This window comes from Schistocerca americana, chromosome 2, assembly GCF_021461395.2.
Source record: "Schistocerca americana isolate TAMUIC-IGC-003095 chromosome 2, iqSchAmer2.1, whole genome shotgun sequence".
NCBI classification, from domain to species: Eukaryota; Metazoa; Arthropoda; class Insecta; order Orthoptera; family Acrididae; genus Schistocerca; species Schistocerca americana.
In genome coordinates this window covers 1,025,483,533-1,025,507,467 of record NC_060120.1, presented here as the reverse complement: position 1 = coordinate 1,025,507,467, position 23,935 = coordinate 1,025,483,533, and the positions used below count along the sequence as shown (strand labels likewise).

The 23,935-nt window shown below is 44.0% G+C and overlaps 1 protein-coding gene and 1 pseudogene across 1 annotated transcript in view; one reads left to right on the top strand and one right to left on the bottom strand.

Annotated features, from left to right (window-relative positions):
• LOC124596407 (PRL-1 phosphatase) overlaps positions 1 to 23,935 on the bottom strand; it is a 627,938-nt gene that overhangs the window by 394,440 nt on the left and 209,563 nt on the right. The gene's annotated exons all lie outside the window — the stretch shown is intronic.
• Positions 1,226 to 1,342, top strand: LOC124596905 (annotated as a pseudogene).

Below are 23,935 nucleotides of genomic sequence, written 5' to 3'. Positions count from 1 at the left end.
AAGGAAAACCGCCGAGTGACACTGAATGACATTCCAGCATGTTTACAGATTAGTTATGGGTCAGCACACCACACTGTGCATGACGTGCTTCAGTTTCACAAAGTGCCTGCGAGATGGGTACCACGGCAGCTGACTTCTGAAATGAGAGAACGACGTGTTGATGCTCGTGAAGAACTTCTTCGGCGCTTTGAACGAGAAGGACACGGCTTCCTTGCAAGAATCGTTACTGGGGACGAAATCTCGGTTGCGCCATTCCTCATCACCAAAACCAAAGAAGTTTCGAACAGAACCATCAGCAGGGACGGTTATGCTGACTCTCTTTTGGGACGAAAAAGGCGTCATTTTGGAGCATTACAGGCCTAGAGGGACCACTGTCACCAGTGCATCATACATAGATCTCCTAAAAAATCATCTGCGGCCTGCAATCAAATCAAAGCGACGTGGATTGCTGTCAGCAGGTGTCCTTTTGCAACATGACAATGCAATGCCACGCACTGCCCGTACAATAGTTGCAACAATCACGGACCTGCATTTTGAGTGTCTTCCTCATCCACCATACTCACCAGACCTTGTCCCAAGTGATTTCCATGTTTGGACCACTCAAAGACTCAATGGGAGGAAAGAAATTCCGTTCTGATGAAGAGGTGCACCACGCGGTGCATGAGTGGTTGCGCGGACTACCAAAAGAATTTTTTTCTAAAGGAATTTATGCACTTTGTAAGCGCTGGAGGACTTGCATTGAGCGTGGGGGAGATTATGTTGAAAAGTGATACAGCTTTGTACCACTTCTGCACAATAAATAATATTTAAAAAAATATTTATGGTTTTCATTTGACTCACCCTCGTATATTCTGACGAGAGGATAACAGCTGAATTGTCGACAGATTTCTCCTGTATTTTAATGACAATGACACGAATGTGGTACGACTTTTAAGGTTGTGTGCCATGTAAGACTTGTTCTCTAAAATTTTAGGGAGCGCATTTAATATGTTAGGTTGGCTGGTTCATCTATGTTTTTTGCTGATAATCAGTAAGCCAGTCACATATCCCTGCGTAATTATTTTCGCTTACCTCTTGTATTATTGCTTTTTAAATGACAGTTTTAGAACTTTTTTGCCTATATTTGCGCTCTTTTAAAGGATGTCAGATAATATGATTGTACAGGGGACCAAGAGTGAGGTAGGGAGAGAGTGCGTGTAATTATGTAAGACCTACTTTTACTTAAGGCAACGGCCTTGCCGCAGTGGATACACCGGTTCCCGTGAGATCACCAAAGTTAAGCGCTGTCGGGCGTGGCTGGCACTTGGATGGGTGACCACCCAGCCACCATGCGCTGTTGCCATTTTTCAGGGCGCACTCAGCCTCGTGATGCCAATAGAGGAGCTACTCGACCGAATAGTAGCGGCTTCGGTCAAGAATACCATCATAACGACCGGGAGAGCGGTGTGCTGATCCCACGGCCCTCTTATCCGCATCCTCAGCTGAGGGTGACACGGCGGTCGGACGGTCCCGATGGGGCACTTGTGGCCTGAAGACGGAGTGCTGCTTTACTCTTACTTAACATATTAACCACATTTGTTCCTATGGGCGATGACAGGCGCGCCGTTGAGCACCCATAAACCACACACACACACACACACACACACACACACACACGATACCTGCTTCCCCTGCTATTGAAGAACGAGCAGTTTGCGCTCCAGTAATCATTTTCTGCGCTGAGTTCATTCGCTGCAATGTTTGTTGGGCACTAAGGGAATGGGAGCAGATGACCGTAGGTGGTGGAGTGAAGGTGGTGTGCGCCTATAGCGTCTTTTGTTCAAGAGTGGAATGACACATATCCGTGAGAATGACAGGAGTAGTCCGTCTGTAGTCAGCAACAAATGGAAAGAAAAGCATGAAATCCGGCGTTTTTAAATCTCTCAGTTGTCGGTTCTGTACTCGTTAAATCCTGAAACTCCTTCCTGATAACTACAACACGACAGACTGCTTTTCTGAACTTTCGTTACGATACCGCAGGAGAATACCTACCGAACAGAATCGCGAATGGTGACGAGACATGGGTTTCCAAGTGTCACGCCAAAAAATGGCAAATCCAGAATGAATCTTTCACTCTGCAATAGAGTAGGAATTTATTTTTAATCTTTAGGGCTGATTGAAAACGTGAGGTGAAGCGGGACTCGAACCCACATACTCGTCGTGTGTGAAGACCGAATGACATCTAGTTTCTGCATTCCACATGAAAGATAACATCGATGAGTCCTTTTTCAGCGGCTGAAGCGAATGCAGGAAATGCCGCCACACAGGAGTACAAAATGAACAGCACGAGGCAGAAGTAATTAACTGGTTACAAAAGCGAGATTGCGTTCGGCATTCGATCTAAAAATTAAGAAAGGCCAGATTCTCACTCAAATGAGCAAAAAAATAGGTAAAGTTTGGAATTTTTTTTTAATGAGACAATCTAAAGACGTACTAACGATCTGTTTGGGGATTATGATTAGTGATACTTTGAAATTTATTTTAGATTTTCAAAACAAAAAACCAAAATGGCGCCCTAATTATAGTTTGCACAACGGCTTGCGAGTTTGAAGTACGCAGACTGCGTGCAGTGTAGTCACTTAGGAGTTATTTGCAGTAAAAAATGGATAACATCAGCCGATACTACATTAAATTTATGGGATTTTTACCTAACCAAAATGAAATAACCTTGAGTTTAACGCTATGGTGCTAATTCTGAAGCTACGGTCGCAAGTTAGAATCCTGCCTCGGGCATGGATGTGTGTGATGTACTTAGGTTAGTTAGGTTTAAGTAGTTCTAAGTTGTAGGGGATTGATAACCTCTGATGTTAAGTCCGATAGTGGTTCTAAGTTCTAGGGGATTGATGACCCATAGTGCTTACAGCCATTTTTGAGCTAATTCTGAGTTCGATTTTGGGGGTTTGTTTCGCTCTTTACGGCTTTACAAATATGGTTAACATTAACAAATTTCATATATTGTAGGTATAAGATCCATGGAGAGACCAATGCTGGGCTATACAAGAAAGGATAGGAAAAGGGCAGAAGACATCCGGTCTGTGACGAAGGTTAACGACATCTTAGAGACAGTAGGTTCCTTGAAATGGCAGTGCGCTGGCAGATGGATGAAGCTAGTACTGGAGTGGAGTCCCAGAGAGCACCGGAGGCCTAGAGGAAGACCACCAGACAGATGGGACAAAGACATCAAGAATATCGCTGGTAACACCTGGCAGAGAACTGCTCAAGACCGTCCCACTTGGAGAAGACTGCTGAAAACCTACCTGAATCCACGACTCGAAGAGGCCACATCATTTAATGATTGAATTGGCTGATGATGATGATGATGATGATGATGATGATGATGAGGTATAAGCTCCCAAGAAAAGTGTTTAATTTTCGGGGGTCAAAGGTAGAAGGCTGAACCGTTTTTATTTTATGCCGCACGCAGTTCTGAAAAATCGTTTCTCGAGAAAAACCTCTTTAAAGTTTAGAGAATACTTTTATATGTATTATTAGTTCAATCTGCATAAAAAATACGTCTAATGATATATTTTTAATGCCGCTGCACACAAATCTGAAGTTATGCTTTCGAAATTCAAAGTCGCTAATGCAATATGGCGGATCAGAGATTGTGTTTTCACCTATTTTGAGCAAAAAAAACTGTTTTCGTTACTTAAGTTTAGTCTGCAATTCCCGGACCGTATATTAACCCTTCGTCTAACTCGAGCAATTCCCTCGTTCTTCTTGGCGACAAAAGCCGACCTGGCTGATCTGGATATCCTGCGTTCCGCCGCCTGCACACGGCGTTCGTCAGCTTTTTCGGGTAATACGTTTGCATGCGTACTGTAACGTCCGTCACGGCACGACAAGTTTTCTTCCTGAGCCGGGCGTCTCTGGCTGAGGGCGTCCCACGGCGGCCGTGACACTGCTTCGAACAATGGACTGTCGAAACTTTTGTAACGCACGAGTTAAAAAACCTTTTCGTCCCAACATTCCTTTCAAAGTACGCAAATTAAAAAATCGAATTTTCAACCATGTTGCATGAGGACCTGACCTTAAACAGGCAGAGAACGGCGGTACTGAAATGGCCCACGAGCCATGGAAGAACTGGAATGGAAGAAGCTTTTCAGAGAGGTTTACATCGCCAACCGAACGCTGAGTTAGTTCTGAAGAGGGAAGTTGAACAACAGAGAAAGGATGCCGGTTTCATGAACAAGCGGAATGTGTTAAGACGATGACAAAGGACCACTTCACAGAACTTGCACAAAAAAGATGGAGAGAGCGGAACGTTTAAATGAAATAAAGAGGGGGAAAGGGCTGGTAGGGAGAACACAGAAGGTGAAGTAGTGATGGTAAAAGACAGAAAGGAAGAACACTGGAGGCGTGGAGGGGGGAAGACGCAGAGAGTTGGTTCACGGGACTGTTCTTGGCGCTCTCTGCTCGCATAACAACAGTGAATGGACAGCGGGGATAGAGCCAGTCCCGTTACTGGGCACGTGGCTGGTGGTTGCGGTAGGCGAAGCGCGCGGGGGCCCGTTCTACTCGCTCAAATCCGCAGACGATTCAATAGACGAAATTGGAGCAAAGCCGTTCTGAGATCAGTTTCTGACAGTTGAAGGGAGTGATACTTGTGCGGAGATGAAATGTGCTGACATTTCCGCGCATCCCAAGACACTGCAGGTAGTTTCTTACTTTCACATTCGCTAGCTTCACCAGTTCACAACCTTGCATTCAAACTTAACCTAGACCTCGGGCTATGTTATACATCAGTCTGACACTAGAACGAGGTTTTTTTGCTTTCATACTCTTTGGCTAAACTAGACTGCCGGAAGTTATTGTTCAGTGCTGTACTGAACAGAACGTTGCGTCGCACAGTTTGCGAATTTCGAGACGGCTGAGTTAGAGGAGCAACGCGTCTCCATTAAATGATGCGTGAAACTCAGGGAAACCTATCTAAAGGCACACCAAATGATGCAGGAAGCTTGAGGTGATGAGTGCTTAAATCATACTCTGTGTTACGAATGGTGCAAACGGTTTAAAAATACTCGCACGGAAGTTGAAGAAGACCCTAGTTCTGGATGGCTCGAAAAAAAAAAAAAAAAAAAAAAAAAATAAAGTTCAAATGGCTCTGAGCACTATGGGACTTAACATCTGAGCTCATCAGTCCCCTAGAACTTAGAACTACTTAAACCTAACTAACCTAAGGATATCACACACATCCATGCCCGAGGGAGGATTCGAACCTACAACCGTAGCAGTCGCGCAGTTCCGAACTGAAGCGCCTAGAACCGCTCGTCCACCGCAGCCGGCCGTTCTGGATGGCCTTCGGCGCCTACCGACGACTCTCATGTCAGGAACATCAAAGAAATTGTGCGTGCCGATCGGAGACTGACTGTTCGAGAGATTGCAGAAGAATGTAATATTTCAGTTAGATCATGTCATGAAATCCTGTAAGAAGGAAACGTCCTCAAATGTCGCGAAACAATTCATCTCTCTTGCATCACGATAACGCACCCGCACGTTCATCCCTATTGGTGCGTAATTATTGCACAAGAAACGAAAACACTATGCTACCTCAGCCTCCGTACTCCCCACTCCTGGACCCTGCGGACTTTTTTTTATTTCCAAACTTGACAACACCTTAGAAAGAAAGAAAATTTTCAACGATAGATGAGATAAAAGAAAATTAGCAGACGGCGCTTCGCGCGATCCAGCAAGAGCCGTACCAAGACTGCTTCCGGAAGCGGAAACGGTTATGGAAGTGGTGTATCAATTGTGGAGTAGAGTATTTCGAAATAAATAAAAAGTAAACTTAGAAAAGTTCTGTGGACAAAGTTCCAGATTTTTCTGAATACACCTCGTATTAAAGCTAAAGGATTTCAAGAAGTAACTGCAAACAGTCGTATTTTGAGACTGCTCAGATTTTATTACAACATGACCGGTTTCGAGTCGCCTAGCGAATCATCATCAGATGTTATACATACTTTTAATAATTGTTTGTAGCATTGCAGGAGTGGTCGTGTATAGTCTTTAGCATCGGTGTGTATAATCCTTATGCACATACCATTCTGAAAAACATATTTCTGATTCCCCGTTACATATTAAAAAACACGTGTCGAAGAGACGTAGACTACAGCATGCCAATGTATGAAATGAATTCTTAGAATGTCTGTGTGCTACTTGCGGAAAGCCGCTTATACCAACATAAGCCCCAGGCTTTGCAGAAATATCTCTCCGCACAAGTCTTCCAACCTCAGTCTGCGCCCCTCCCCGCGGCTAAATCCCAATACTCAATACTCCTTCGCCACACTACCTTTCTGCAATTTCTTCCACGCTGGTTTTAAAACTTCATGTACATATTTCATAAAATGAAGCATTAATGATAAAAATTCCTTAAATGAAGCCAGCTGGTGTGGCCGAGCGGCTCTAGGCGCTTCAGTCTGGAACCGCTGCGGTCGCAGGTTCGAATCCTGCCTCGGGCATGGATGTGTGTGACATCCTTAGGTTGGTTAGGTTTAAGTAGTTGTAAGTTCTAGGGCACTGATGACCTCAGATGTTAAGTCCCATAGTGCTCAGAGCCATTTGAGCCACTTTGAAACTTAAATGAACTCTACTGAAGGCAAATATTGTACACAACAAATTAGATGTATGATTGTAGTTAATATATCGTAGTTAATAAATGACAAGTTTTATAAAGTTTCTAAAAAATTAAAGTAAAACAACAAAGTCTCTCTCTTGTTTTTGTATTCCAACAATTGTATGCTGGTCTTAGGATGATACTAGCGTTCTTCCACGACATCGCACGAGTGCAGCTAAGTCTCTACGAGCGGATAACTGACCTGGCGTAGCGTTAATAAACTATGCAAGGAAACTAGTCCGTGCACAAGTCTGTCTATTAGTGAGAACTGTATCAAAATCCCTGCTGTAGTTTCTGACATTAGCCTCCACATATAGACAGAGATACGCGACTGGGAAGTTTAATTTTGTTCCAAGATAAGGAGAAGGGCAGCATGTGTCGTAAAGTTTTAATATGTTTATTGAAGATCGATTTTAGCTGCTGTGTAGCTACCTTCAGTGCTACATCAGTAACAGAATGTAATGAGAATCGGCGATTAAAATATATATTAAAACCAGATCACAAATACATCCTTACATACCAATTTTATCCAAGAGATGATGACCCATCGAAATAAAATCGCACGTGGTATCACAGTGACATTACAGACAACAGTTAAACTGAGTGTGTTGCTTACTTTCCGTGCAGCTAACTTCGGATGTGACGTCAGTAACTAGCGCCCTCTTTATGAGGCTATTGTCATTTGTAGACTAGATTTTTTTTAAATGTTTAAAAAGTAATCTGTAGCAGCTTTGCACAATTTACAATGACATCCATAAATACTAAAATATATTGAGTAATAATGTTCTATCCAGAAGAAAGCGTTGACATATTTAATTCAGTAATATGTGTGATTTAGTAATATGTGTACATATAACAAAGGTCACATTTCATTTGCCCATCATGAATTACAAATGGTGCATAAATTATTGACTAGAAATAAAAGAAGAAGGGCAATAATCAAGAGTTGAGAAAATATGTCTTTCCAGAAGTTGTGTTTTTATTACAATTTTTCTTTGCATTTTCTTGCTCTGAGCGAAGAAAACTCTTTGATGTAAAGTTTAGTAGTTGTGTCGTATTCTATCGACAAGATAGCTAAGCTTCACAACCTGCTTTCACCCATACTCGACCTTTAGTAGTTTTGTTATTTTAAATTTGTTGAAACTCCGATCACAAGATCCTGCAGCAAGTGGTGTAGTCATAAATATCCTCAAAGCTTCTTTAAATGATTTAATGCCGCCAGTACGACTGCACAATTAGGGTCTTAGACCACTATCACGTGTCCTATAAAACGTAAGCACCATACATTGTGTGCATTAGCCATCAGACAAATCTTAAACATTATAATAATTTAAATCTTAAGATGAGCTAGGATTAATGCAACTTACTCAAAAAAGAAAAAAATCACCGATGACCTGCCCACTGTACTCGACTGATATGGCTCTTTGCGAGATTTTCCTCTTCTGAAGTTGGCAGGGCTTAACACTGCACGTAACATCTATTATTTCACTGCCACTTCTTGCGCTACTTTTCCGTTGTCTGTACATTTCACAGTTGAAGACATCAGTACAAGAAAGGGATAACTCAATTTTTTTCTAGTAAATGAATTTTTTTAATGCTATGCTTGTTTGTATGCCAGCGAAGTAACCTTTACATCCAAACTCAACATGTATAAACGATAGCACGAAATACCAGATCTAGATCTTTTTAAATTAGTTTTTTGGGCTTCTTGAAAAATTGGCAAAATTTGAGTTATCCCCTTCTTGCACAGAGGTCTTCAATTATATATTTCATTTCTTAGTCATATAAGTCATGTGTTTTCTGCCACCACAACATAAGTAAAAGATCAGAAAAGCGACAGAATCGACCAGCAAAACAAAGAGCAAGAAGGGCAGGCTGCCGGCAAAGGTTGGCAGAGAAACGGATCGCACAGAATGCCAAGGTCACCTGACGGCACCCTTCAGTAAACGTAATCTCGAAGCATTCTTTGAGAGAAAGTTTAGCGCGGCGCAGGTGTTCTCTTCTGTTCTGCTGCCAGTGCCGTTGTTCTGTTCTGCTGCCAATGCCGCCGCGAAGTTACACTTACTTTCACATTTCGTTCCAGGAAAGAAATCATGCCGAACGACTTCGATCTATTGCCGCAGACGTCAAAGAAGCCTTTGATCGTTTCCCTTCTCAGTTATTCTTACAATGACTGTTCTTACAAGACACACACATTATACACTCCTGGAAATGGAAAAAAGAACACCTTGACACCGGTGTGTGTCAGACCCACCATACTTGCTCCGGACACTGCGAGAGGGCTGTACAAGCAATGATCACACGCACGGCACAGCGGACACACCAGGAACCGCGGTGTTGGCCGTCGAATGGCGCTAGCTGCGCAGCATTTGTGCACCGTCGCCGTCAGTGTCAGCCAGTTTGCCGTGGCATACGGAGCTCCATCGCAGTCTTTAACACAGGTAGCATGCCGCGACAGCGTGGACGTGAACCGTATGTGCAGTTGACGGACTTTGAGCGAGGGCGTATAGTGGGCATGCGGGAGGCCGGGTGGACGTACCGCCGAATTGCTCAACACGTGGGGCGTGAGGTCTCCACAGTACATCGATGTTGTCGCCAGTGGTCGGCGGAAGGTGCACGTGCCCGTCGACCTGGGACCGGACCGCAGCGACGCACGGATGCACGCCAAGACCGTAGGATCCTACGCAGTGCCGTAGGGGACCGCACCGCCACTTCCCAGCAAATTAGGGACACTGTTGCTCCTGGGGTATCGGCGAGGACCATTCGCAACCGTCTCCATGAAGCTGGGCTGCGGTCCCGCACACCGTTACGCCGTCTTCCGCTCACGCCCCAACATCGTGCAGCCCGCCTCCAGTGGTGTCGCGACAGGCGTGAATGGAGGGACGAATGGAGACGTGTCGTCTTCAGCGATGAGAGTCGCTTCTGCCTTGGTGCCAATGATGGTCGTATGCGTGTTTGGCGCCGTGCAGGTGAGCGCCACAATCAGGACTGCATACGACCGAGGCACACAGGGCCAACACCCGGCATCGTGGTGTGGGGAGCGATCTCCTACACTGGTCGTACACCACTGGTGATCGTCGAGGGGACACTGAATAGTGCACGGTACATCCAAACCGTCATCGAACCCATCGTTCTACCATTCCTAGACCGGCAAGGGAACTTGCTGTTCCAACAGTACAATGCACGTCCGCATGTATCCCGTGCCACCCAACGTGCTCTAGAAGGTGTAAGTCAACTACCCTGGCCAGCAAGATCTCTGGATCTGTCCCCCATTGAGCATGTTTGGGACTGGATGAAGCGTCGTCTCACGCGGTCTGCACGTCCAGCACGAACGCTGGTCCAACTGAGGCGCCAGGTGGAAATGGCATGGCAAGCCGTTCCACAGGACTACATCCAGCATCTCTACGATCGTCTCCATGGGAGAATAGCAGCCTGCATTGCTGCGAAAGGTGGATATACACTGTACTAGTGCCGGCATTGTGCATGCTCTGTTGCCTGTGTCTATGTGCCTGTGGTTCTGTCAGTGTGATTATGTGATGTATCTGACCCCAGGAATGTGTCAATAAAGTTTCCCCTTCCTGGGACAATGTATTCACGGTGTTCTTATTTCAATTTCCAGGAGTGTATTATTATTTTTATTGTTGTTGTTGTTCTGGTTGAAGCAGTCTTCAATTCGAAAATGGGTTTGATGCAATTTTGCATGCCAGTACACTAAAGAGCCAAAGAAACTGGTACACATGCCTAATATCGTGTAGGGCCCCCGCGAACACGCATAAGTGCCGCAACACGACGTGGCATGGACTCGACTAATGTCTGGAGTAGTGCTGGAGGGAACTGACACCGAGAATTCTGCAGGGCTTTCCATAAATCCCTAAGAGTACGAGGGGGTGGAAAGCTCTTCTGAACAGCACGTTGCAAGGCATTCCAGATACGCTCAATAATGTTCATGTCTGGGGAGTTTGGTGGCCAGCGGAAGTGTTTAAACTCAGAAGAGTGTTCCTGGAACCACTCTGTAGCAATTCTGGAGGTGTGGGATGTCGCATTGTCCTGCTGGAATTGCCCAAGTCCGTCGGAATACACAATGGACATGAATGGATGGAGGTGATCAGACAGGATACTTACGTACGTGTTACCTGGCGGAGTCGTATCCCACATCACTCCCATTACACACGCTCCTCACCATTACAGAGCCTCCACCAGCTTGAACAGTTCCCTGCTGACATGCAGGGTCCTTGGATTCATGAGGTTCTCTCCATACCCGTATTCGTTCGTCCGCTCGATACAATTTGAAGCGAGACTCGTCCGACCAGGCAACATGTTTGCAGTCATCAACAGTCCAATGTCGGTGTTAACGGGCCCAGGCGAGGCGTAAAGACTTGTGTCGTGCAATCATCAACAGTACACGTGTGGGCCTTCGGCTCCGAAAGCCCACATCGTTGTGTTTCACTGAATAGTTCGCACGCTGACACTTGTTGATGGCCAAGCATTGAAATCTGCACCAATTTGCGGAAGGGTTACACTTCTGTCACGTTGAACGATTCTCTGCAGTCGTCGTTGGTCCCGTTCTCGCAGGTTTCTTTTTCCGGCCGCAGCGATATCGGCGGTTTGATGTTTTACCGGATTCCTGATATTCACGGTACACTCGTCAAATGGTAGTGCGGGAAAATCCCCACTTCATCGCTACCTCGGAGATGCTGTGTCCTATCGTTCCTGAGGCGACAACAACACGACGTTCAAACTCACTTAAATCTTGATAACCTGCCATTGCAGCAGCAGTAACCTATCTAACAACTACGCCAGACACTTGTTTTATATAGGCGTTGCCGACGGCAGCGCCGTACTCTGTATTTGAATACGCATCCCCGTACCAGTTTCTTTGGCGCTTCAGTGTATATCCTATGCAATCCTCTTCATCCGTACGTAACTACTGAAACTTGCATCCGCCTCTACCTGCTTACTGTAAGCCCAAGGTTTCATTCTACAATTTTTATATTTGCTCCCCACTTCCCGCAATTACCAAAGTAACTCCTTTTTACCTCGGGATATATGCTATTACCCTATCCATACTTTTTATCAATTTGTTGCATAATTTCTACTCTCCTAATTTCAATTCAGAGCCTCATCATTACTTTTCCAACCTCCCTAGCTAATTGTGTAATATCAGCTAAATCAAAACGTTGGTTATACGCCTGCAGAATTTGCTTTCCTTGTTTTTTATTCGCTCCGTACAAAATTGTAAAACAAATATACAGCTGTTCTTCTCCATTTTTCTCTGGTTAAATCGAGCTGTTAAAATGTATTTTACTGGCGCGCACCGACGCCGATTCGTATTATTGTACATTCTGATGGTTGAATAAAATTATGCAGCTTTTGAAAACATTCTTTTTATTGGTCTTCATTCCCTTCATGTTAGTAAATTCCCGTAAGTTTCAGAATTTAACTGTCAAGGGTTTACCAAATGAAGAGTCTAGCGCTGTACTTAAAACCAATCGTGGGCTTGAGTGTTTTAGCTTCGCTAATTTCGTTAATTTTGCTTAGGGATCTGCATTTACGGGTGAAATTTATCAGCGGTTATTACCTGAAGTTATTAATTATTCAGCTTTTCTCCCAAGTATTTTAACATCTCAGTTAGTTATACGCCATATCGAAGACCACTGACCGCACTACAAGTGATTCTATAAAGAATCGACCTTCGATGCATAAAACATCTCCATTTTAAGAAAGACTAGTTTTTAATGCATCCCACGTTTACGGCGTCATGTCTCCTAAACTATGTGTCGCAGAATGATATAATTTTCCAAGTACATTCCGTAGTATATGTGGATACCGTCTGCAAACTCAGTTCCCAGTAAAAAGATCGTGCCTAACGTCGAAATTTCACTGTATAACCAGCGAAAATGTAGTAAGCGATGATCTTTTTTCTTTTCATTTTTTTGTGTGAAGTGTCAGCGAGAAAAAGTTAGTTTCGTAAAGATTTGAAATTGAGTGAAGTGTCAGTCTCAAATACTGGATAAATATAGTCTGGGTTATTTTCGCGCCGTGAATTAAAGCTGACATGAGACATATACACAGTTTCTAACTTTAATACTTGGCTTATTGTGTTAAGACTTTAATGAAAGATAATACCTGTCATTGAGTAGATTATAACAAAGTTTTACATTTTTAAACGCGGACAGTAATTACATGAAGTCCTGAAAATCAAAATTTTGCTAGCCCTGGAAGCCCTCAGATTGACCACACACCTGCAACTGTGACTGGGGAACTGCTCAGGTGTTTCGTAATACATATATGCTATAGGAAGGTTCTAATTTCCAGCGTTTTTTGTAACACTACGTTTCAGAAAGTTTCGGTTCTTTTCTTGTTCGAACTGTTTATCGCCGTACTGTTTCAGCTCCACACAAGGCTTAACGCCGGACAAAGCTTTATAAATAAAAATGTAGCCTCAATGTATTTTTGTTTTCGCAAAACTCGGCAAGTAATCGGTAGATTAACTTGTAATTTTGACTCAACGTCGCATTCACGTACACACGTGTTTTTATACACCTATTTTTTACATACGTAATATTTAAGGAAATACGTAATATACAAAGTGGAAACATTGTAACTAAAAAATCTCGAAAAGTTCTTGACTGATTTACTTCACATTTTACACGATACTGTAATGACCATTCGGATGGACACAGGCGTATACTTTTAATATATGTAATGCATAAATTTATATTTAAAGTATAAAGTGGAGACGATACATCCTTGATAATGTATTTGAAATTTTACACGACACTCTAATGAATATTCAGAATGACGTCAGCTACATTATTTGTAATACATATAATACGTAATATAAAAAGGGTAAACATTGCTAGCAAATATCACAAAAAGTTCTCGACCTGTTTCTTCATACTGTTACACGTTAGGGTAATAAACGTTTGGATAGATATACATTATGTATTTTTACTATGTATAAATAAAAAAATATATAAAACATATAATAGTGAAAGGTTAGCAAACAAAAAGAGTTGTATTTATGGGTTATCGGTTTATGATTAGGAAACTGCTACAGAATCTGAATTAGGAATAGCAATGAACAAGGCTCCAAATCAGGCAGAGGGAGGAATAGGAGATGGACAGAAGCATGGGAGGAAATGGGCACAAGAGAGCGCAAAAGGAGGAGATGGACAGAGAATAGGGGCAGGACGAGACAGAGAGAGGGGGAGGAGGAAGAGAAAATGGACAGAGAAAGTGGAAGGAGGTGATGGAAAGAGACAGAGGGAGAGAGAGAGGGAAGCACGAGAAGATGGAGAGACAGGGAAGGAGATTATAAACGCAAATGTCGTGTGGCTAGGGCCTCCCGTCGGGTAGACCGTTCGCCGGGTGCAAGTATTTCGATTTGACGCCACTTCGGCTACTTGCGCGTCGATGGGGATGAAATGATGATGATTAGGACAACACAACACTCAGTCCCTGAGCGGAGAAAATCTTCGACCCAGCAGGGAGTCGAATCCGGGCCCTTAGGACTGACATTCTGTCTCGCTGACCACTCAGCTACCGGGGGCGGACCAAGGAGATGATGAGAGGGGGGATATGGTAATTAGGAGTATATCAACTCCCCATACGTACAGAGGGGTCCAGATCAATGTAGACACTCTTTGATAGTCAATATAGTTGGAACAAAATGTCGTACGTTACAGTTCTCGTACGGGGGGAAGGTTGATTTGTGTGTTCAAAGCGACTCCCATTGGCAGCCAAACAACGTCAATGCCGCTGAACTGTTGACCAAACTGCTGCAGTCAGTGTTGCCTCGATGGTTTCTCGTAGCCCGTTCAATGTAGATGGCGCTTGCAGACAATCTTTATATTTCAGGCTCCCCCGTAGGTAGAAGATAAGAGATGTAAGGTCTGAAGACCGTTGTGGGTACTCAACAGCTTCTCTTCGACCTATTCATCGTCCAGGTAGATTTTCATTCAAGTAGGCTATGACATCACTGTGGTAGTGAGGCGGAGTGCCATCTTATTGGGGGTAAAATCTTTCATTTTTAAACACCTCTCGGATGACAAGTAAAATCGATGGTCGCAGCATATGAAGATACACCTCACCAGTTACCGTACGTTCAAAGAAGAATGGGCCAAAGAAACCGCGCGATGACAGACCACACCACACAATAACAGCCGGCCGGAGTGGCCGTGCGGTTCTAGGCGCTACAGTCCGGAACCGCGAGACCACTACGGTCGCAGGTTCGAATCCTGCCTCGGGCATGGATGTGTGTGATGTGCTTAGGTTAGTTACGTTTAAGTAGTTCTAAGTTCTAGGGGACTGATGACCTCAGAAGTTGAGTCCCACTGCGCTCAGAGCCATTTGAACCATTTTTGATCACAATACCCGGTAGATTAACATGGTTGTTCCCGTGAATGTGAGGATTTTCAAGAGTCCAATCCATGCAGTTGTGGGGGTTCACAGTACCGTTCAGCTTGAACTGCGCTTTATCAGGCCAAATAACCATCCCTGCAAACCGTCCATTCTCGCGAAGCATGCCTTCAGACTACTCCACCCTTCGATCCGGGTAGTCCTCGTTCACAGCGCGCAGCGATCCTCGACTGTACACTTTCCACTTTGCAGCCTTCAGAATTCCTCGTACGCTTGATCGGCCTACCCCGCTTTCACGTGCACCCTGCTTCACAGGTTTTTTAGGTGACCTAGTAAAATGTTGAAACACAGCAGCGCTGGAGGGACTTGCTGATGTCTTTAGTCGGCCAGACCTTCCCTTATGCACATCCTGTACAGTACCGTCGGCTTAAAATTTATCCCGAATACGATAAATTTTTGTACATGTTGATGGCTGAGTTCTGTACACATTACGCCATTGCCGTTGTATCTCCCACCATGTTTTCGTACTTCCAGCACCACTTCAATACGGCCTTGTGTTGCTCAAATAACAATTTTACTTCACTCTTTGCTGCACAGTCATCTGCTGGAAAACGCGCGCCTAGATCTGTTGAGAAACCAATGGACTACGCTACCGCGCAGAATTACAACGATATGATATTTTATTCCAAAGATATTAACTATCAAAGACTGTCTACATTTTTCCCAATCCCTCTTTATTTAGCAGTTTTCCATTTAACAAGACCGAGCTGGGTACAGACAGCTACTGCCTGCATAAGGAACTTTGTACCAGTTAAATCTATATCTGGTATCGACATACCAGGTGTACCGGTATGAAATGAGCGTTAAGGTAAAAATGTGTCGATAGGGAACATTTGTTGTGAACGAGCCTTAATTTTTTTTGTTTCGTTGCTATGACATCTGTCAAAGATATTTAGTACCGGGTGATCAAAAAGTCAGTATAAATTTGAAAACTGAATAAATCACGGAATAATGTAGATAGAGAAGTTCAAATTGACACACTTGCTTTGACTGACATGGGTTTTTATTAGAACCAAAAAAATTCAAAAGTTCAAAAAATGTCCGACAGATAGCGCTTCATCTGATTAGAATATCAATAATTAGCATAACATCGTAAGACAAAGCAAAGATGATGTTCTTTACAGGAAATGCTCAATATGTCCACCATCTTTCCTCAACAATAGTCGAGGAATACTGTTGTGAACAGCACTGTAAAGCATGTCCGGAGTTATGGTGAGGCGTTGGCGTCGGATGTTGTCTTTCAGCATCCCTAGAGATGTCGGTCAATTACGATACACTTGCGACTTCAGGTAACACCAAAGCCAATAATCGCACGGACTGAGGTCTGGGGACGTGGGAGGCCAAGCATGGCGAAAGTGGCGTCTGAGCACACGATCATCACCAAACAACGCGCGCAAGAGATCTTTCACGCGTCTAGCAATATGGGGTGGAGCGCCTGGTTCTAATAAAATGCCATGTTATTCCAAGCATGTGTCTCGATTTTTACCTCTCTATCTATATTATTTCCTTGTTTGCTAAGTTTTCAAATTTATACTAACTTTTTGATCACCCGGTATACATCAAGTCATGGAACAAAAATCATCATATGTTTTCATCGTGTTAACGATGTCGAATTTTGTACCAGGAAGTGATGATTTGCGGAAAGCATTAATTTTTTGTTTTCATTTGAAAAAACGTGCTGCAGAGTCGCATCGAATGCTTTTCGAGGCATATGGTGATCATGCTCTATCAGAAGCAACATGCAAAAGATGGTTTCAACGGTTTAGAAATTCGAAGACGCCGAATTGCAAGCAATATTGGATGAAGACGATACTATGAGTCAGAAGCAAATGGCAGCAATGCTAAATGTTGCACAACAAACAATTTCTGACCGCCTGAAAGCTATGGGAAAGATCCAAAAGTGTGGAAAATGGGTACCACATGAATCGAATGAAAGTCAGATGGAAAACTGAAAAATCATTTGTCAAATTTTGCTTCAAAGACTTGAAAGAAAATCAGTTTTGCATCGAATTGTTACTGGCGATGAAAAATGGATTTATTTTAAGAATCCTAAACGTGAAAAATGATGGGTTAATCCGGGACAACCATCAACATCAACTGCGAAACCAGATCGATTCGGCAAGAAGACAATGCTCTGTGTTTGGTGGGATCAGAAAGGTGTGGTGTATCATGAGCTTCTAAAACCCGGCGAAACTGTGAATACTAATCGCCACAGACAACAAATGATCAATTTGAACTGTGCATTGATCGAAAAAAGACCAGAATGGGCCAGAAGATATGGCAAAGTAATTTTTTTACACGACAATTCACCTGCACACAAAGCGAAACTGGTTCAGGATACAATCAAAACACTTGGCTGGGAGCTGCTACCCCACCCGCCGTATTCACCAGGCTTGGCCCCTTCCTACTACCTTTTGTTTTCATCAATGGGACACACACTGTCTGAGGAACACTTCGAAGTCGATTATTGGGTGTCTGATTGGTGTGCTTCAAAAGACGAACATTTCTATTGGCGTGGTGTCCACGAATTGCCAGAAAGGTGGTCGAAATGAGAAAGAAAGCAATGATCAGTACTTTGAATAAAATATTTTTACTTTTCAATTGAAAATAAATGTTTCATTTTCACAAAAAAACGCTCATTTTGTGGTGTCACCGCCAGCCACCACAGTTGCTACCTTTAAATCGGCCGCGGTCCGTTAGTATACGTCGGACCCGCGTGTCGCCGCTATCAGTGATTGCAGACCGAGCGCCGCCACACGGCAGGTCTAGTCTAGAGAGACTCCCTAGCACTCGCCCCAGTTGTACAGCCGACTTTGCTAGCGGTGGTTCACTGTCTACATTCGCTCTCATTTGCAGAGACGACAGTTTAGCATAGCCTTCAGCTACGTCATTTGCTACGACCTAGCAAGGCGCCATATTCTTCAAGAATGTATTCTGAACTGATAATATTGTGAATCATGTACCGTCAAGAGCGAAGTTCATCATTAATGGATTAAAGTTAAGTATCGTCCGATTCCTGGATTCTCGTTCCTTGTCATGTTCCAGACCTCACGTCAGTATGGTTCTTCCCTCCTCACGCCAGCCTGCGTGAGCTAAAACGCGTGCATTTCGACCTCCACTCGTAAGACGGTATTGGCTCTTCTGCCAACACGAAACATTTCATACCAGCACACCTGGTATATCTATTCCTCAGATGAACTTTTCGGGAGCGCCCCTCACAGCCGCCTCACTCGTTCAATGCGTTATGTTGACTGGCTGGCAGCACGTCCGCCTGCGACGTAGGATAGGCGGCGTGACGTCACCGCCGTTCACGGCTGTGACGCGGACGCCGCCGCTCGCAGGAGTGTAGTGTAGTGGAGTGTAGCGGAGCGCGCAGCTTTCTCTGTATCTGGCTCGGTGGCGCGGGTCGCAGCCCTCCCCAAGGCCTCCCACGCCTTGTCCACGGCGCGCAATGACCGACCCAAGGCTAGTTAGGTCCCTGTAGCCAGGCGGATCTCACCCGAAACATGCGGGCGCACAACGCTACCACAACACACCTCCCTGTCAAGCCGCCAGTCTGTCTTGAAAAGGCCGCGCGGGGTAAAATGCACTAACCCATCTTGAATAATACACTACTGAGCATTTAAATTGCTACACCACGAAGATGACGTGCTACAGACAAGAAATTTAACCGACAAGAAGAAGATGCAGTGATATGCAAATGATAAGCTTCTCAGAGCATTCACACAAGGTTGGCGCCGGTGGCGACACCTACAACGTGCTGACATGAGGAAAGTTTCCAACCGATTTCTCATACAACAACAGCAATTGACCGCCGTTGCCTGGTGAAACGTTGTTGTGATGCCTCGTGTAAGGAGGAGAAATGCGTAACATCACGTTTCCGACTTTGATAAAGGTCGGATTGTGGCCTATCGCGATTGCGGTTTACCGTATCGCGACATTGCTGCTCGCGTTGGTCGAGATCCAATGACTGTTACCAGAATATGGAATCGGGTCGTTCAGGAGGGTAACACGGAACGCCGTGCTGGATCCCAACGGCCTCGTATCACTAGCAGTCGAGATGACAGGCATCTTATCCGCTTCGCTGAAACGGATCGTGCAGCCACGTCTCGGATCCCTGAGTCAACAGATGGGGACGTTTCCAAGACAACAACCATCTGCACGAACAGTTCGACGACGTTTGCAGCAGCATGGACTATCAGCTCAAAGACAGTCGCTACGGTTACCCTTGAAGCTGCATCACAGACAGGAGCGCCTGCGATGCTGTACTCGACGACGAACCTGGGTGCACAAATTGCAAAACGTCATTTTTTCGGATCAATCCAGGTTCTGTTTACAGCATCATGATGGTCGCATCCGTGTTTGGCGACATCGCGGTGAACGCACATTGGAAGCGTGTATTCGTCATCGCCATACTGGCGTATCACCCGGCGTGATGGTACGGGGTGCCATTGGTTACACGTCTCGGTCACCTCTTGTTCGCACTGACGGTACTTTGAACAGTGGACGTTACATTTCAGATGTGCTACGACCCGTGGCTGTACCCTTCATTCCATCCCTGCGAAACCCTACATTTCAGCAGGAGAATCAACGATCGCATGTTGCAGTTCCTGTACGGGCTTTTTGGATACTGAAAATGTTCGACTGCTGCCCTGGCCAGCACATTCTCCAGACCTCTCACCAATTGAAAACGTCTGTCAATGGTGGCCGAGCAACTGGCTCGTCACAATACTCTTGATGAACTGTGGTATCGTGTTGAAGCTGCATGGGCAGCTGTACCTGTGCACGCCATCCAAGCTCTGTTTGGGTCAATGCCCAGACGTATGAAGACCTTTATTACGGCCAGAGGTGGTTGTTCTGGGTACTGATTTCTCAGGATCTATGCACCGAAATTGCGTGAAAATGTAATCACATGTCAGTTCTAGTATAATATATTTGTCGAATGAATACCTGTTTATCATCTGCATTTCTTCTTGGTGTAGCAATTTTAATGACCAGTAGTATATGAAATGACTGATTCCCAAATTAAAGGCTCAAAACTCGGAAGTCCATTACCAAATAGCTATAGGAAAATGCATAAATATCAACAAAAATAAAAATTTATGTAATTACTGTAATTATTATGGACTTCTTGAAATGACAGGCAATGATACGAGGCGCTGGCTCTGAGCACTATGCGACTTAACTTCTGAGATCATCAGTCGCCTAGGACTTAGAACTAATTAAACCTAACTAACCTAAGGACATCACAGACATCCAAGTCGAGGCAGGATTCGAATCTGCGACCGTAGCGGTCGCCCGGTTCCAGACTGTAGCGACTAGAACCGCACGGCCACTCCGGCCGGCGATACGAGGGGATAACGAAAAAAAAATAGAATTTTTTTAAAAGCTATACATTTTCAAATTGTTTACAAAAGAACCTTATCCCCTTTAAAATACTCTCCTCTACAACTAAAACATTTGTCCCACCAGTGCTTCCACTCTTGTAAACATTTTTGTAGTCATCTTTAACAATGGCTGACAGCTTCTCCATCGTTTTTTTCTGTTTTTTCTTGATTTCTTCAACGATGTCAAATCGGTGTCCTTTCATGCTCCTTTCCGTGCGTGGAAATTAGAAAAAGTCGCACGGAGCGAGGTCAGACGAGTAAGGAGCGTGGGGCAGTAGAACCATGCCATTTGTAGTCAGAAACAGTCTAACAGAGATGGCTGTATGTGCAGTTGCGTTTTCGTGGTGGAAGAACCACTCTCCTACGTGCAGAACAGAACACCGAGCTCCAAGATAATCCACTAATCTTTGACAAATGATCATTTGTCTGTCGATGGTCTGTGAGCAGAAGTTCTCGAATTTTTTTCAATATTTTCGCCGATTCGGCCAGTTACGGACGTCCAGCACGTGGGTTGTCATCAATCGACATATCGCCATTTTTAAAACGAGCAAACCACTCGTACACTTCTTACAGCATCTCTTGGTAAACTGTTTTCAACATTAAAACAGATGGTTCAAATGGCTCTGAGCGCTATGGGAGGTCATCTGTCCCCTAGAACTTAGAACTACTTAAACCTAACTAACCTAAGGACATCACACACATCCATGCGCGAGGCAGGATTCGAACCTGCAACTGTAGCGGTCGCGCGATTCCAGACTGCAGCGCCTAGAACCGCTCGGCCTCTCCGGCCGGCCATTAAAACAGTTTCAGCTGCATTTTTACCGAGTAGAAAATAAAATTTCACAGTTTCAAGTGTTCACTTAAACCTCCCATCATAAAAAACGAAACAAGAACAAAGGTGACGGAAAGCTAGATTTATGTGTGTGATTACTTCCTTTGGGGGTCCTGGAACGCAGGATGAATGCTAGACAACACAGTTGTGGAACTGAAAGACACAATTCGTGTGGAACTGAGAAACATTCCTGTACATATGCTTGAACGTGTCATGAACGATTTACATGACAGACTGTCTGACTGTCAACGTAAGGTTGGTAGTCACCTGCAAGACATCATTTTCAAAAGACGAACAGTGGGTGAAATGGAAATAAGCCAGTGTTTCCTTATTGTCATTGAAAATGTAATACAGTATAATCATCGGCCTGCTTCGCAATATCGACACTGTATTTTTTGCCTTCATTGTTTTCGAGAGTACAGCCTTACTTCGACTTTTTACTGATTCTCGTTCATCTGTGAAAGTTCCGCTAAACCAAACCCTCAATTATCATAACTTTTTCTGAGGTCCCTTGAACAAATTAGCGAGAGTCGAGAGTACTGTATTTGTCTAAATTGCAGTTTCTTCAAACTTATGCCAAAGCAACGTGAAAATTACACGACAGTTCAAGGTTGAATGTTCGAGTGGTGGGACACATCGCACAGACGACGACAAAGAAAAAGCATTTCGCTGCTAACCGAATGATATGGCGGAAGATTGGCTTTAGTGCCACATGTGTGGTTTTCTCGTCGTAACTTGTAACTCTGACAGCCATTGGTCGTAGCTGGAAAATGGTGAGCTTGGTAAACGCCTGACCATGTCACTGTTACGCTTGATGCAAAAAATCAGCTTTGTACGGAGACAATGACTGTAACCGAACTTCGTTATTTTTATAAACGGCAGACACGAATGAGTACATAGTCATTTAGAAATGATACCACGCTAACGACGCGCGATCGTGATGTCACCAAACCGACCACATCCAAGTAGCTCAATATCACATAAAATATTTATAATTAATAGAGCAGGATATTATTCTTCTACAAAGTAAAACATAACGCAGTTTAGAATCACCCTATTTGGCACTTCTATATTTCTGGAAATAATAAACATATACAATGAATTTTGTTTTTTGATGAGCGGAGAACTCAAAAAGTTTATTTCATATCTTTTCATAGGTGTTCAATATGCCCCCCCCCCCTTTCAGATGCACGGGAAATGTCAATGCGATATTCAAACCGTTCTCACCCTGCTACGAGCATGTCTTGAGTTACAGCTTCCACATCTGCTGTAATGCGATTCCTCACTTAATTCATTGTTGTTGGTAACGGAGACACATAAACGGAGTCTTTTACAAGCCCCCACTGTTACGATGACTACGAACGAGTCGTCGCCAGTGTTGACTGGTGGCCAATGCTAAATAGAAACATACAAATCACAGCCGGTTTGTCAGTAAAGTCGATAAGGTGCAGGCTGCATGGTCTGTATCTGCAACGACTATAATAATTAGAAGTCGTTGGTAAAAAAATAATATATATTGTACTTAACTGGTTGTACAGGATTATTCTTGGCTACATACATATAATAATAAACAGATAGCTATTGAGGCCTCACTTAGGCCATACGTTACTAAGCGCCTTGTTAGAAGTTGCTTCCTATCAGCTGAAGGCTTTGCCACTTTCCTGCTTGACGTCCTGAGCAAGAGTGGACGAGAGCTCGCTAGAAAGTTGATACAAGCCGCGAAGCGGCGCTTGTCGCGACTCGCGGGTCCAACGATATTACTAAGGTCCGCGGTCGATAACTGCAACCCCTAACAAGGGTGGTATCGAACGTTGATACCACACCCACAAGAAATATACACATAATAATCAGGCCCGGCGACACTGGAGGCCACTAATGTAAGGCTGAATCATTTGGTCCAGTGCGAGCGATCCATCGTTCAGTAATAGTTTCGATTTAAAAATTCCCGCACTTCCAGATGCCAGTTCAAAAGTAATCCAACCCAGTTCAAAAGTAATAGCAGTGTGCATAGCTATAACACCAGGAGAAAGGATGATCTTCACTATGCAGGGTTAAATCTGACTTTGGCACAGAAAGGGGTAAATTATGCTGCCACAAAAGTCTTTGGTCACCTACCAAACAGCATCAAAAGCCTGACAGATAGCCAACTAACATTTAAAAGTAAATTAAAAGAATTTCTAGATGACAACTCCTTCTACTCATTGGCTGTATTTTTAGATATAAATTTAAAAAAAAACTTAAACATTAGTGTCATGCAATATTCTGTGTAATGTAATATCTTGTACAGACATCTTTTATTAACCTGACACGTTCCACAAGTATTAATTAATTTAATTTAATCTAATCTACTGTAGCGGTGCCCTACCCTGTTGGTAAATGAAGTCGTTCGAATCAGTCTCCAACAGCGAGAAAAGAAAATTCTCAAGCATATCGAGATATGTGCTTCCCGTAACAGTATTCTCGGGAAAGAAAAATGTTTCATACACCTTTTCCAGCGAAACTGCACAAAACACGTTAAATTTTGGAGAGTCCGTCGCATGTTGTACAACTTCATGGGGTTGTTCCGTACCCCATATTGTGACATTATGACGGTTTTATTTCCATTTAAATGGAATGTTGCCTCGTCACTACACACTAAGCGTG